General features: G+C 37.2%; 1 long non-coding RNA gene across 1 annotated transcript in view; it reads right to left on the reverse strand.

Annotated features, from left to right (window-relative positions):
* Positions 1-724, reverse strand: part of LOC121815787 — a 27,615-nt gene extending 26,891 nt beyond the window's left edge. The window contains exon 1 of the long non-coding RNA XR_006055360.1: positions 410-724. This is a non-coding gene — a long non-coding RNA (uncharacterized LOC121815787). The remainder of the gene's footprint in view (positions 1-409) is intronic.
* Positions 725-12,651: the final 11,927 nt, after the last annotated feature.

Below are 12,651 nucleotides of genomic sequence, written 5' to 3' on the forward strand. Positions count from 1 at the left end.
GATTGGGAAGGCAACCTAAAGCAGTCTCTGTTTTCTTGTTCTCCCAAGCTGCTCCCGATATCGTAACTAACCCAGCTGAATGGCATACCTGAGTGTTACTTTGAATAATTAGGAATCTTATATGTTAAAGGACAGAACTCTGCTTATCGCTCGTGCCTTGGAGGGAACCGGGGACGGAAATTTCCTTCAACACACACACACACACACACACACACACAGCGGTATGTGAATGTGTGTGTAGACCGAACAAATTCTATGAGGTCTATCAGCAAACACATCAGCAACCACAGGAGAGTAAATAGAAAGCACATCTGCACATCAGTGCTAACAATCACATATCCATTATCCATGTATAAAAAACCCACTTGTTTTAAAAAAAGAGATGTGAAACTCCAGAATAGGGACTTACCTCTGTTGCCGACTAGACAGCAAACGATGTCCCACACAGGAAAGTAAAACTTTACTTTTCAGTTACACTGGGGGAAAAAACCCCACCCCCCAGTTATTAAAGTGTGTGCCCAAACACTGACTTCCGGCAATGACGGCAGGTTTTACAGGTAAGACGATTTAGACTGACATTTGCAGTCGCTATTTATATATGGAGAGAAACCTCGAAACGGTTGCAAGTGCACGTACGATATGATTTACAAATGTGTATAATTTTGAGACGCATTTCACACTGCCCGCTTCACAGATATCCGCAAACTTAAGATGCGTTCATGTCCCAGTGTTAAACTGGGACATCTGACTTTCCTCGGTATACCTGCATTTTATCTATAAATTTATTCAAATAAAGTGGTCGCCTTTTCTAAATATAGCAGAAAATGTGATTTACCAGTTAGAGATAGTACACAGTAGCCCATAAAGGTTAATATATGGTTTAAATAATCTGATGCTACATGCTGGAGGATCTTCTGCTGGGAAAAGTCAGTCAGTGCTCAGCCGCATATGGGGAACACAATGGCTGTACATCACTTTGGATCATCTTCTGGAGTAAACATATGCTTGTCTTGGACAATCATTGTATATTTTTTAATATAAATATAATCCAGGTAATATGGAATTGACAATTCTCTAATTGGTAAATCTGCATTTTCTAGTAAAGTGGTCAAGAGCTATTTAGAAAAAACCTTCCAATTTATTTGAGAAAAACAAAACAAAAAGTCGGTGATGTCAAGAGAAATACAAATAGAAAAAGCAATGAGTGCGATGTCGTGATGTCCCAGTTTTACGCTTGATTTTAATACAGCTTACTACACAGTAGTTTATGCATATTTCTCTCCATATCCATGTAACAAGATACATCCACATTAAAGGAGTATGTGTAGGTTCCAAATAAACTGAGGGAAAGTTTTTTCATCTGAGCAACCGCTGAACCACAATAGTTTACTACGATTTAAATTTTAAATGTGAAATGAACTGATGTGAATGTCCTATGATAACTTCACAAATGTTACCTTTGATTTTTTTTGTTTTTAGAAGGGAAATACATTTAGTTAGTTATTTATCAAAATATTTATTTTTGAAGTGATTGAAACAACACAATTTTCTTTGTTTATTTAGTTGAGCCTTAATTTGCAAAAATCATTGGGATTTTCCAACAGTGGCAGATCCACAAAATTTTACATGGAGTGTAAAGGAGGGGCAAGTTGTCTAGGCAGGGTGGCACATACATCTTCAGTGGAGTGAAATCCCCTTGTTTAAATGGAGTCAACAATACAGCCACAAAAACTCTTTAAAACTATTTATTGTATCATTGTCTCTTCTAAGAAAACAAAGAAAAGGTGATTTTTTTTTTTTACAAGTTTTAAAGTAGAAAAACTTAGTGTAAAGACAGTATAAGCAGTATAGTGTGTTGATCACAGCATGTAGACTAAAAAAAATCTACTGGAGCTCACATTAGAAATTACTGTAAGTTGTGATTCTTTTTTTTGTGCCGTGCCACTACAAGGAGCTTCTTTTACTTTCTTACTTTGAGTACATTTCAGAGCCTGTACTTTTTCACTTATCAATCATGGATTGCCCTCCCTGAGCCCGGACCTCAATAATATTGAAGCAGTGTGGGATCATCTAGACACAGAGCAGAACAAAAGGCAGCCGACACTGAATGTTCTTCAAGAAGTCTTGAGAACTATTCCTGAAGACTACTTAAAGAAATGACAAAAGAGTCGACGATGAGAGTTCAGACTGTGTTAAAGAATAAAGGCAATGATAAAAAATAATGACCTTCAAGCTCTATTTTGTCTTGCCTCAAAGCACCTTTGTATTGTAAGGTTATAATACTGTACGTATACTGTCTGTTTGCTCATATTTCAGTGAATATTCCTATAAAGAAATGAGCTGTGGTTCAAGACTTTTGCAAAACACTCTTATTTTAATGCATTTAAGATGTGTTTATGCAGAATCAGAGTCACAAGATTCTGAATTGACCTCATCTTCAGACACATTCTCCTCCTCTGTGATCAAATTGAGCCTCCAGGGCTGTCAACTGTTTACCTCTCATTTTATAAAACAGGTGAGTATATCATATGTGGCTGCGGTGGGTGGAGTTTTTGTCTTTGGGAACAGAAAAAGTTCCCATCAAAAGTCATAACAACACCTGCATTCTCAATCTTTATATAAGGTCAGTAAGGTGTGTGCGTGTGTGTGTTTTGTGGTGAAGTATGTCTCCCAGCTGCAAAGAAAAAAAAAAAAACAGCATTTGACAATTCTAACCCTGTTTCTCAGCTTTGACTACCAGTTCAAATTGACATGAACAGTATCTGTGCAATATAAATAAGCCAAGCAAGTTTCATATTAAAAAATGCTTTTACCTTTTTTGTTTGTTTGTTTTTTTACATTCTTCAACTTCAAAATAGGTCAATTTGACCCGCAACATAATAGGCCAAGAGTGATGCCAGGGGGACTTCAATCTCTCTCTCAATCCCACCTTTCTCAACAGACTTTATCCGTTGTTGACTGGTTAAGTGTATAATGTTCAGCATATATCCATGTACACAATAGCTTTCCTTCAGTTAAAAGAAATAAATAAAAATGTAAAAAAAAACAAAAAAACAAAAAAAAAACCCACTGTGGTATGCCAAATACCTCAACATAATTGAAGTAGTGTGAGATCATCTTCACAGAGAGCAGAACAAAAGGCAGTCAACATCCGAAGACAGCTCTGAATGTCCTTCAAGAAGCTTGCAGAACTAGATTAGATTAGATGAAACTTTATTAATCCCTCAGGTGGGTTTCCCTCAGTTTCCAGTAGCACAGCACTGAAAGAAGTTGCAGGTTACAGATACAATAAGGGGAATGAGAGTGAGGATATAAGCATAAATACACCATATCTACACATAAATAAATACAGAATATGCAATATGGATAAATAGGATTGCACATTTGAGTGAGTATATTGCACAGTGATTATTGCACAGTTGAATATAAGAAACAAAATATTGCAAATATTGCACAGTGTAAAAAAAGCACTACAGCTCAGTTGTTCCCGCCTTCCCTTGTCCCCTTGTTTCCCCTCCCCCTCCCCTCCAGTGAGGAGTTAAACAGTCTGATGGCGTGTGGGACAAAGGAGTTTTTAAGTCGGTTGGTTTTTGACTTTGGGAGAAGCAGCCTGTCGCTGAATAGGCTCCTCTGATTGTTTACGACCGTGTGCAGAGGATGCCCAGCATTGTTCATAATGTCCATCAGTTTCTTTAATGTCCTTTTAAAGTGTCAGACGTGAATTCCTTCAGCCTTATGTACTGCGGTCTGTCAGTGAGGTAGTCAGAAATCCAAGCAACCAGGCAGGGGTCCACCTGCATCCTGTTTAGTTTCTCCTGGAGCAGACAGGGCTGGATTGTATTGAAGGCGCTGGAAAAGTCAAGAAACAGGATCCTGACCGTGCCTTTTCCCCTGTCCAGGTGTGAGTGGGCTCTGTAGGAGGTACAGGATGGCATCCTCCACTCCGACATCCACCTTGTAGGTGAACTGTAGTGGGTCCTGGGCATGTTGTACCTGTGGTTGGAGGAGGCTGAGGAAGAGCTGCTGTAGAGTCTTCATAAGATGTGATGTCAGTGCCACCGGTCGGAAGTCATTCAGCTCATTGGGCCGGTTCTTTTTGGGGACTGGGACGATGCAGGATGTCTTCCAGAGGACGGGCACTCTCCCCAGTCGCAGGCTGAGGTTGTAGACTCGTTGTAGCTTCCTCAGTTGTCTCCTGACCTGGTCAACTGTGACACTGGGAGTGGATTGGAAGGAAGGGGGGGGCTGTCATGCTGTCTAGAGAGGGGTTGGAGGAGGAGGGGGGGATGTCATAGTGTCAGGGAGAGGGAGAAGCGAGGGAGGCAGGAGAGTAGGGAGAGGGCTCTGTAGTAAAGGTGAGGGTGGGGTGGCACTGTATGCATCTCTCAAATTAGCATACAGTAGGTCAGTTGTCCTGTTGCTCCATGTGGGACAATTCACAAACTGGTGAAAGTCAGCCAGAGTAGAATCTATTCCTGAAGACTACTTAAAGAAATGAGAACAAAGCTGCACAAGAGAGTTCAGACTGTGTCGAAGAATAAAGGTGGTCGTACCAAATATTGATTGACTTTCAAACTCGTTGCCATTTTAAAACTCTGTATTGTATTTCCATGTATATTTCCACAAATCCTTACATCTACTTTTTCCTAGTAGTATAAAGACTAATCTTTACTCTCTTTATAAAGAAAAAGAGGTGGGTCAATACTTTTGTGCAATACATTTTTACAGTTCTATTATCTGATTAAATATGAGATCAATGAGATGATATCAGATGACAATATTTTCTAATTATGGACAGAAAAACTTGGATGAAAATTAATTTTGTTAATTAAATCAGTTCGATATATCATCTGTCACACATTTGAATGATAAATCACTAACACAGTAAAAGTTCATCTATTTCTTTTTCTTAAAAAGACCTGGTATTTTCCTGGAATAACTGGAAAAATCTTAAAAGACACCACAATCAAAACGATTCCTATTCCACAAAGCCATTTAGCTGCTACCCCAAGATCCCAACATAACAGTAGACACAATACAGCCAGTAACAGGGTGCTCTTCATGAGGTAGGACTTGCTGCACAACTCACTGTTTCTTTAGAAATTCGTTGCTTTCACATATTAGCCCAGACTGTTGCATCCCAGTGCACAACCAGTATGAACCTTTTTATTATGTTCTTACATTGTGTACATGAATTTATACATGAATATGATAAAAAGTGAAGATTAATACGTTGTATGTGGTGTTAGGATACAATATATGGTTTGTTTGTTTTTTTAAATGCATGCTGAAATATTTTTTCTTAGCTTACTTTTTCAGAAAATAAAATTTTGTATGATTAACCAAAATGATCCAGGCATTAATGATTCTTTTACTGCAGAAATTGCTATTACGAAATTTAACCACTGATTGTATTTATGTTATACTGATATTAGTCTTCTTATTATCCATAACTTAGTTGCTTTGCGGCAACAGATTCACTACTGAGCAGAGATCCAAGAGACAACAGGCTCCAGGTGGCCAAGCTGAGACGTGAGGGCGAAAGTTAAAATTAATTTAGAGAATAGAAAGAGACTCGAAAAGTAACCTAAAACTATCAAGGTAAATATGTTGCAAAATGTGAGAGCTTGAAAAATTTTCACTCGCTTTTCTCAAATCCACACATGGTCAAATATATAGATATATAAAAGTACGCTGCAAAAAACGATTTTTAAAAAAGTAAACAACAACCCTTGTTTATGGACATTTTGTCTTATTCTTTGTCTAAAAAAGAAAATATAAACAAGCAAGTTACAAAGTATGACAATGGTTTGGTTGAAATTCCAGAATACAAATAAGATTATTTTTCTCATTTCAAGAGTAAGACCACTTAAGAAATGTATTTAATGACACTACTAATATTTTGTTAGCAAGTTGCACCTCAACCAGAAACTTTTGGTTGTCATCAACAAGCGTGCGACATAATTCCGGCTGAATATTTGACTGTTCTTCTTTGCAAAGCTCGTACAGTTTATTAAAATTATTTGGTTTGTTGGCAAAGAACTGGGTTTTAAGCACAGTCTTGTTGTTGGTAACTAAAAGTCTCTAAATGTGGTGAAACGTGCTCAAAGGCATTTAACCCCATTTAACCCCATTGAGCCCCCCTGCCCCAATACCCCATCCCACCTTCTTCAAATGCAACAAGAGTGTTGTCAAGCGTTTGTGTAACGTTTGTCCAGTATGATGTCTGATAATATATCAGACATCATCTCAAATGGCCAGACTTCTGACATTCTCTCTGATTGTAAAATATAAAATATGTGGATGTATTTGTAAGTTAAACTTGTGTTTTAACCCTGCAACTTATTCAATTTCCATGTCTGACAAGCGTCCAGAGTAAGGACAGACTGAAAAAATCCCTCTGTGGTGTTTTTGAGGGAGAGCTGATGAGAAGGAGGATTTCCACCCTGATGATACAGCAGCACAAACTCAGCAGTGTGTGAGAAAGAGGAGGAGGCAGAAGAGCCAGCGCCAGCTGAGAGATGGAGAGAGGAGACAGACTGTTCTTTCTTTGTGAAAGACTGCTTGAAAAGTTGAAAATAACTAACTGTTTGTTCTGAATCAATCTTATTAGGTAATGTTAAAATAATTTTATCATTAAATATTTTCACTTTAGGAGAAAGTGCTCAGGTAGTTACAGGTAAAAACTGTGAGTGACAGTAAAAGGTTCTATATTCAGAAACTTAATCAACACCAGAATATACCTGACAATAAATGTCAGTATTTTTTTCTTGACTTATATAAAACATGGTGTATCTTGGATTCATAGCACTACTGTGTTTGTTGCATATATATTTTACAGTCCCGTGGGCTCAGCCTCAGAAGAGGAAGCAAATAAGACTAGACTGTCCCATTTAACAGCCTTGCACTTCCAGCCTTCAAAGCTCCCAGCCTATGTAGACTGAAGGCTGGGAGCTTTAAAGAATGCAGGCCCTGAACTGGGACACACCTAATATGACATTTCATCTGACGTCTGATGCTGGTTTCCTGAGACCTGACATATTTTTTTCATTCTTTGTTTTTAAAAGGTAGTGATCTGGAGTGTCGTATGCCACATGATAAAATACCAAAATACAGTCTGGCTCATGTAATGTAGGCTGTGCAACACCTGTACAGTTTTAGCTATGACTTTAGCTATTCACGGATTGCTTAAGTACATAGTGTTTATCATCAATCCAAACAAAACAAACAAAAAGAATAATTACCTCAGTTATGTCCACAGGCAGCTGATGATTCCCAAAGCAGTAAAAATGAAACTAGTAACTCCCACTACCTTACTGAGACACCCGAAGAGCTTCTGTTTTTCTACACCCACAAGCCAGAGCTTATGTTCAAACAACCACCAGGGGGTTCTGTAGTGTCAGCCTTAGCTTCATTGACAAGGTCTCTTTATCTCACATGCGCATTAGAAAGACAGATAAAGCCTCACAATCAATAACAGCTGCGTTCTGATTAAGTTAAAATAAATTATTTTCAAAATTTATTTTGTTTCTTTTATTTCTCCATATCACATTACAGCCACTGACATTTATACATGTTATTGTGAAGTCATAGTTCTAAGAACCTAATAAAATTACAGTTAATTTTAAAATTGCACATGTGTACAATGTGCACAATTGCAGTACTGTGCAAAAATCTTGAGTCACGTGTCATTTTTCATGTTTTGGTTCCAAGGAGGCAGATTTTCTTTTCTTTTTTTTCTTTTAAATCTTAGCCTTGAGCCTGTTCTCCGTGATTTCACTCTGATCAGTCCAGTCCTTCTGTAGCTGACCACACAGTACTGTGCAAAAGTTGCATGTCTTTTTTTCTCTGGGATTCCTTAAGGTCTTTCGAAGTCTTTTAATTTTTTTAGATTATTAGGCCACTTATAACTGACTATGAATCATTCAAGCAAAAGAAAGAAAAAAAAAACACATCATGCCAGTGTTGGATTCCCCTCTATCTCCTTCTGGCCACCTGTGCCTCAATTTTATTCCACAACCTAGACATCCACATTACTCACACTCTCATAACACATACATGTAGGGCCTTGGGGGTGGGCATATTATACGCCATCCAGAGGACAGTCTGTGTATTCAAACTCACCTCTGGCGCCGGTGCCCACCTCTCAATTTTAAATACATGTAAACATTGAGGTTTCTTGAGAAGGGCTGTGCTGACACCTGCTGCTCTCTGGCAGGAAGCACCATGCCGTCCCGTGTTTTAAATGCACTTTAGAACAGCATGCAGCAACACTACATACCAGCGGGCGGAGGAACCTGACAGGTGATCCAGGTGATTTTTTTAAGTGCACTTTCTCACTGTCCCTCTTCCCCTCTCTTTCTTTCCTTCTCCCTTTCCTGCCCCCCAGTCATGTCTGTCCTGTCTGTAAAACCTGAAAATAGAATAAATAAATAATAATAACAAAGGTCAGTGGCCTGTATTTGTATAGTGCTTTTACTAGTCCCTAAGGACCCCAAAGCGCTTTACACTAAATTCAGTCTTCCACCCATTCACACACTGGTGATGGCAAGCTACATTGTAGCCACAGCTGCCCTGGGGCGACAGAGGCGAGGCTGCCGGACACTGGCGCCACTGGGTCCTCTGACCACCACCAGTAGGCAACGGGTGAAGTGTCTTGCCCAAGGACACAACAACCGAGACTGTCGGAGCCGGGGCTCGAACCGGCAACCTTCCGATTACAGGACGAACTGCCAACTCTTGAGGATTGCCCCTTGAATGGACCAATATAGCAAGGCTGTGATGATCCACTTGGTAAAGTAAATCCGTTGGGCATCTTTCTTGGCCTTCAGACAATAATTCTGATGGCTAAAGAACCAGACGGGACAGGCAACAAAAAAAAAAAAAAAAAAAGATATTGGAACATTTGTATCGCTACATAAATAAATGAGATAAAACTCAGTACTTACTTTTAAAGTTTACTCTTCAAAAGACATGAGAGATTTTTTTAAGTTTACCTTTTTCCCCCAAGAAAAAAAAAACCTTCTTGGTGTTTGTCCGTGGTTGTCAAAAAGCTAGTTGGTTCATTAATGCCACCAACTGGCATGGAGTGTGGACCTGAATGTCAATTAAGAATTAGAGCCTATAGGATAATTAAATATAGCCTGATAACTTTTTCTTCTTGAGTTATTTCACATAAATCAATTGAATCTAGTCTATATATACCTAACTATATTTAGGTTTTGAATAAAAAAAGAAAAGAAAAATGCCAGCACTGAAACTCTCCTTTTTTCATTTTGTATTTTCTCATTATGGTTGAACAAATTTCCATGAAAATATTTTTGTCTAATCTATTGTTTTTGTCTTACAAATTTCTAAAATCTCTTGCTCCTTATGCAAAATATAAAGAAATGAGCAGTGGTTCAAGACATTGCATGATGCTGTTTACAGGCTATGTCTTACAATGATTACTGCAGCTTGGGCAAAGTCTAAAGGAAACACAGTTTCATAACATTTAGCGCAATTTACAGATAAAAAGCATCAATATTGTTTATTCACATTTTACAGAAGAAAATACCATCTATCTATTCCATCACAGAAACAAAGTAAAACACTGTAATCAACAATACTAAAGGAAACCTGAGTATAGCAAAGAAAAGTACGGTGTATAAATGCAGCACACTTGACTTTGCAGCTTTTCTCAAAAGCAACATTCCACCCAAGAAACCTCCAGATAATGTGTGTCAGTTTGTGGATGTAAACACAACGATCGTTTAATTTATTCTCTGCAATGTCAGCTTTACAGAAGCATTAATCCTCATTTTTTAAGTTCTTTTATTTTCAAAGCATAATAGTATTCTTTTAATTTTAAAACCTTTAGTTCCATTTTTACTTTTTCCCTCTTCAGTTGATCAAGATCCAAACCAGAGCTGGCTGAGGGCCCAGGCGATGGGGCCTCTGACATGTCCGTACTGCGAGTAAAAATAATGCTTGTTTATGGAATTTTTTTTTCATATTTTTTGTCTTGAAAGAAAACATATTCTTAACAAGCAAGTTTTGCACAAGAAAATTAAGCTAATTCTAGGAAAATATGTCTAACTTTTTCTTAATAAAATATTTCAGCTCATCTTGAGCTTTATTTACCAGTTACAGGCTACACTGCAAAAACAGCTCTACTTAAAATAAGCCAGATTTTCTTAAATCTGACAAAATTGTCTTGTTTTGAGAAAAAAAATCTGCCAATGGCGTAAATTAAAGTTGTTTGGCTAAGGTCATTAAAACTAGCAAATTAATCTAACCTTACTCAATTCTGATCGTGGTTCTGATTCTTGAAATAAGAAAAATAATCGTTCTTATTCTGGAAGAATAACATTATCTTTCTTATTTCAAGAGTATGGAAAGGCCTGTAATGGCCTGTAATAAATTAAACACAATTAAACACTAAAGTAAGGAAATAATTTCTGAAAACAGCTTGTTGAAGAAAGCATAATACTCATTATAGGTAAAGATTTTTTTTTTTTAATAAGGATGTCTTAATAAGGGTGTCAGGGTGTCTTTCCTTGAAATAAGTCACATTTTCTTAAATTAATCCTAAATTTTAGACAGTTTTGTCTAATTTAAAGGTATAAATCAGTTAGATGCATGATAGATAGAAAATGGCTTCAATCTTCAAACATCTGAAACAAGCCCTATAAACTGCAATAGCCAACAGCTCGGCTAAAGCACCAGTATGACTCACACTGATCTCTTTTTCTTTCTACATCTTGAACAAAGGAAGACACGTGATTAAGGATTCTAGCCAAGCAACTTTTACTTACCATAATGGCAGATTTTCTTTCTCAAAACAAGACAGTTTTGTCACATTTAGGAATATTGGGCTTATTTCAAGTAGAGCTGTTTTTGCAGAAATAAATGCGGTTAAAAAAAACTTTTAATACAGTGAATAAATGATAAATCTTTGCCTAAATGATATGACAGCTACATCTTACCTCATCTCTGGTCTCATGGATTGTACTTCAGTTACACTGTGGCCAGAGAAGTGCACCGCTGTATGTTGATGGTCATCTGACACAGCCCGGGGTTCAGAAAACATATATAAAAAATAAAAAAAAGAAACACACACAGGTTTTTTTTGCTTCTCTTGCTTTTTGATTACTGTGTTTGAGGCCACCACTGGTTTCCACTGACATCAGATCCTGAATTTACAATTTCTCTTTCATTTTCAGGCCCTGCCATCTCTGGTTTGCTATCCTCATGGGGACATCCCATTGACATAAGGCTTTCCCTAGCTGCTTACTCTAACAATCAAAAATGAATGCCTAACCCTAAACCTAACCACAACCCAATTGTAACCCTGACACTAAAACCACATTTTGAGTGTGAAAAAGGCCTTCAGCCCTGTGGGGACCAGGATTTTAGTCCCCACCAGCATAGTAAATTTCAGATTTACAGATTTTCAATTTACAGATTTCCAATTTTTAAATTGGATTTTTACCTTCTCCACTACAAAAATTGATAAATTCATAGGCACAAAACAACAACAACAACAACAACAAAACACAAATGCAGAATTTTTAGTGTTTGAAGAACTCACTGAGTTCCTTGTTGGGTTCTTTCTTAACATTTTGCTGTTTGATTGCTGTGTTTTTTGCAACATCTCTGGAATTTCCATTGACTTCAGATCTTGTCGTGTCAGGATGATCTCTAGCTTTCTGTTTCAAAGACAACCAAGAATATATTAGTATCCTTATTTATTATTTCTTTTGAATGGTAAGCTTGCAGAGAAAAACAAAACAGGAAAATAATATGCAGTTTTATTATGAAAATCATTTTGAGCAAGATTCAGTTTAATCCAATTTTATTTATATAGCACCAAACTATGAAAACAGTCGGCTCAATGTGCTTTATATTGTACAGACCCTACAATAATACACAGAAAACACCAGCAATTAGACAATCCCATATGAGCAAGTGATTTAATGACAGGAGTGTTTTAATTATCTTTATTTTGAATGGTAAGTTTTTAATAAAATACAGTCTTACCTCAGGAAGGCTATTAACGACACCCTTTACTTCTTTGATATTCACTGCAGGTTCCCCAGGTGTTGAAATTGTGCTTGTTGTTGTCTTCTCTGAAAAAAGAAAAGTGATTAAAACATGAGCATGTGCACTTTGGGATTTTTAGAATTAGATTCATGTTGATGTTCAGTCTGATCTTCAGCAGATCATCTTGTCCATGTCTCCATGTCTGTATTGAGTTGCTGTCATGTGATTGGCTGATTAGATATTTTCATTAATGAGCAGTTGGACAGGTATACCAGAAAAAATTTAAAAACATGGCTGGATAATATCTTTTGAAAAGTACAACTATTCATTACAGAACACACCTGATCTGTTTTGAATACAAAGACATTGGGAAATAATATTTATTCAAACAGCTAACAAAACTACTATAGTAGTTAGCTGTGCGCACATATAATAATAATAATAATAATAATAATAATAATAATAATAATAATAATAATAATAATAATAATAATAATAATAATAAATTAATTGCATTTATATTCCGCTTTTAGGGGCCCTCAAAGCGCTTTACAATTCCACTATTCAGTCACTCTCACATTCACACACTGGTGGAGGCAGCTACAGTTGTAGCCACAGCTGCCCTGG

This window comes from Haplochromis burtoni, unplaced genomic scaffold (assembly GCF_018398535.1).
Source record: "Haplochromis burtoni strain Fernald_Lab_line unplaced genomic scaffold, NCSU_Asbu1 Contig_301, whole genome shotgun sequence".
Lineage (NCBI taxonomy): Eukaryota > Metazoa > Chordata > Actinopteri > Cichliformes > Cichlidae > Haplochromis > Haplochromis burtoni.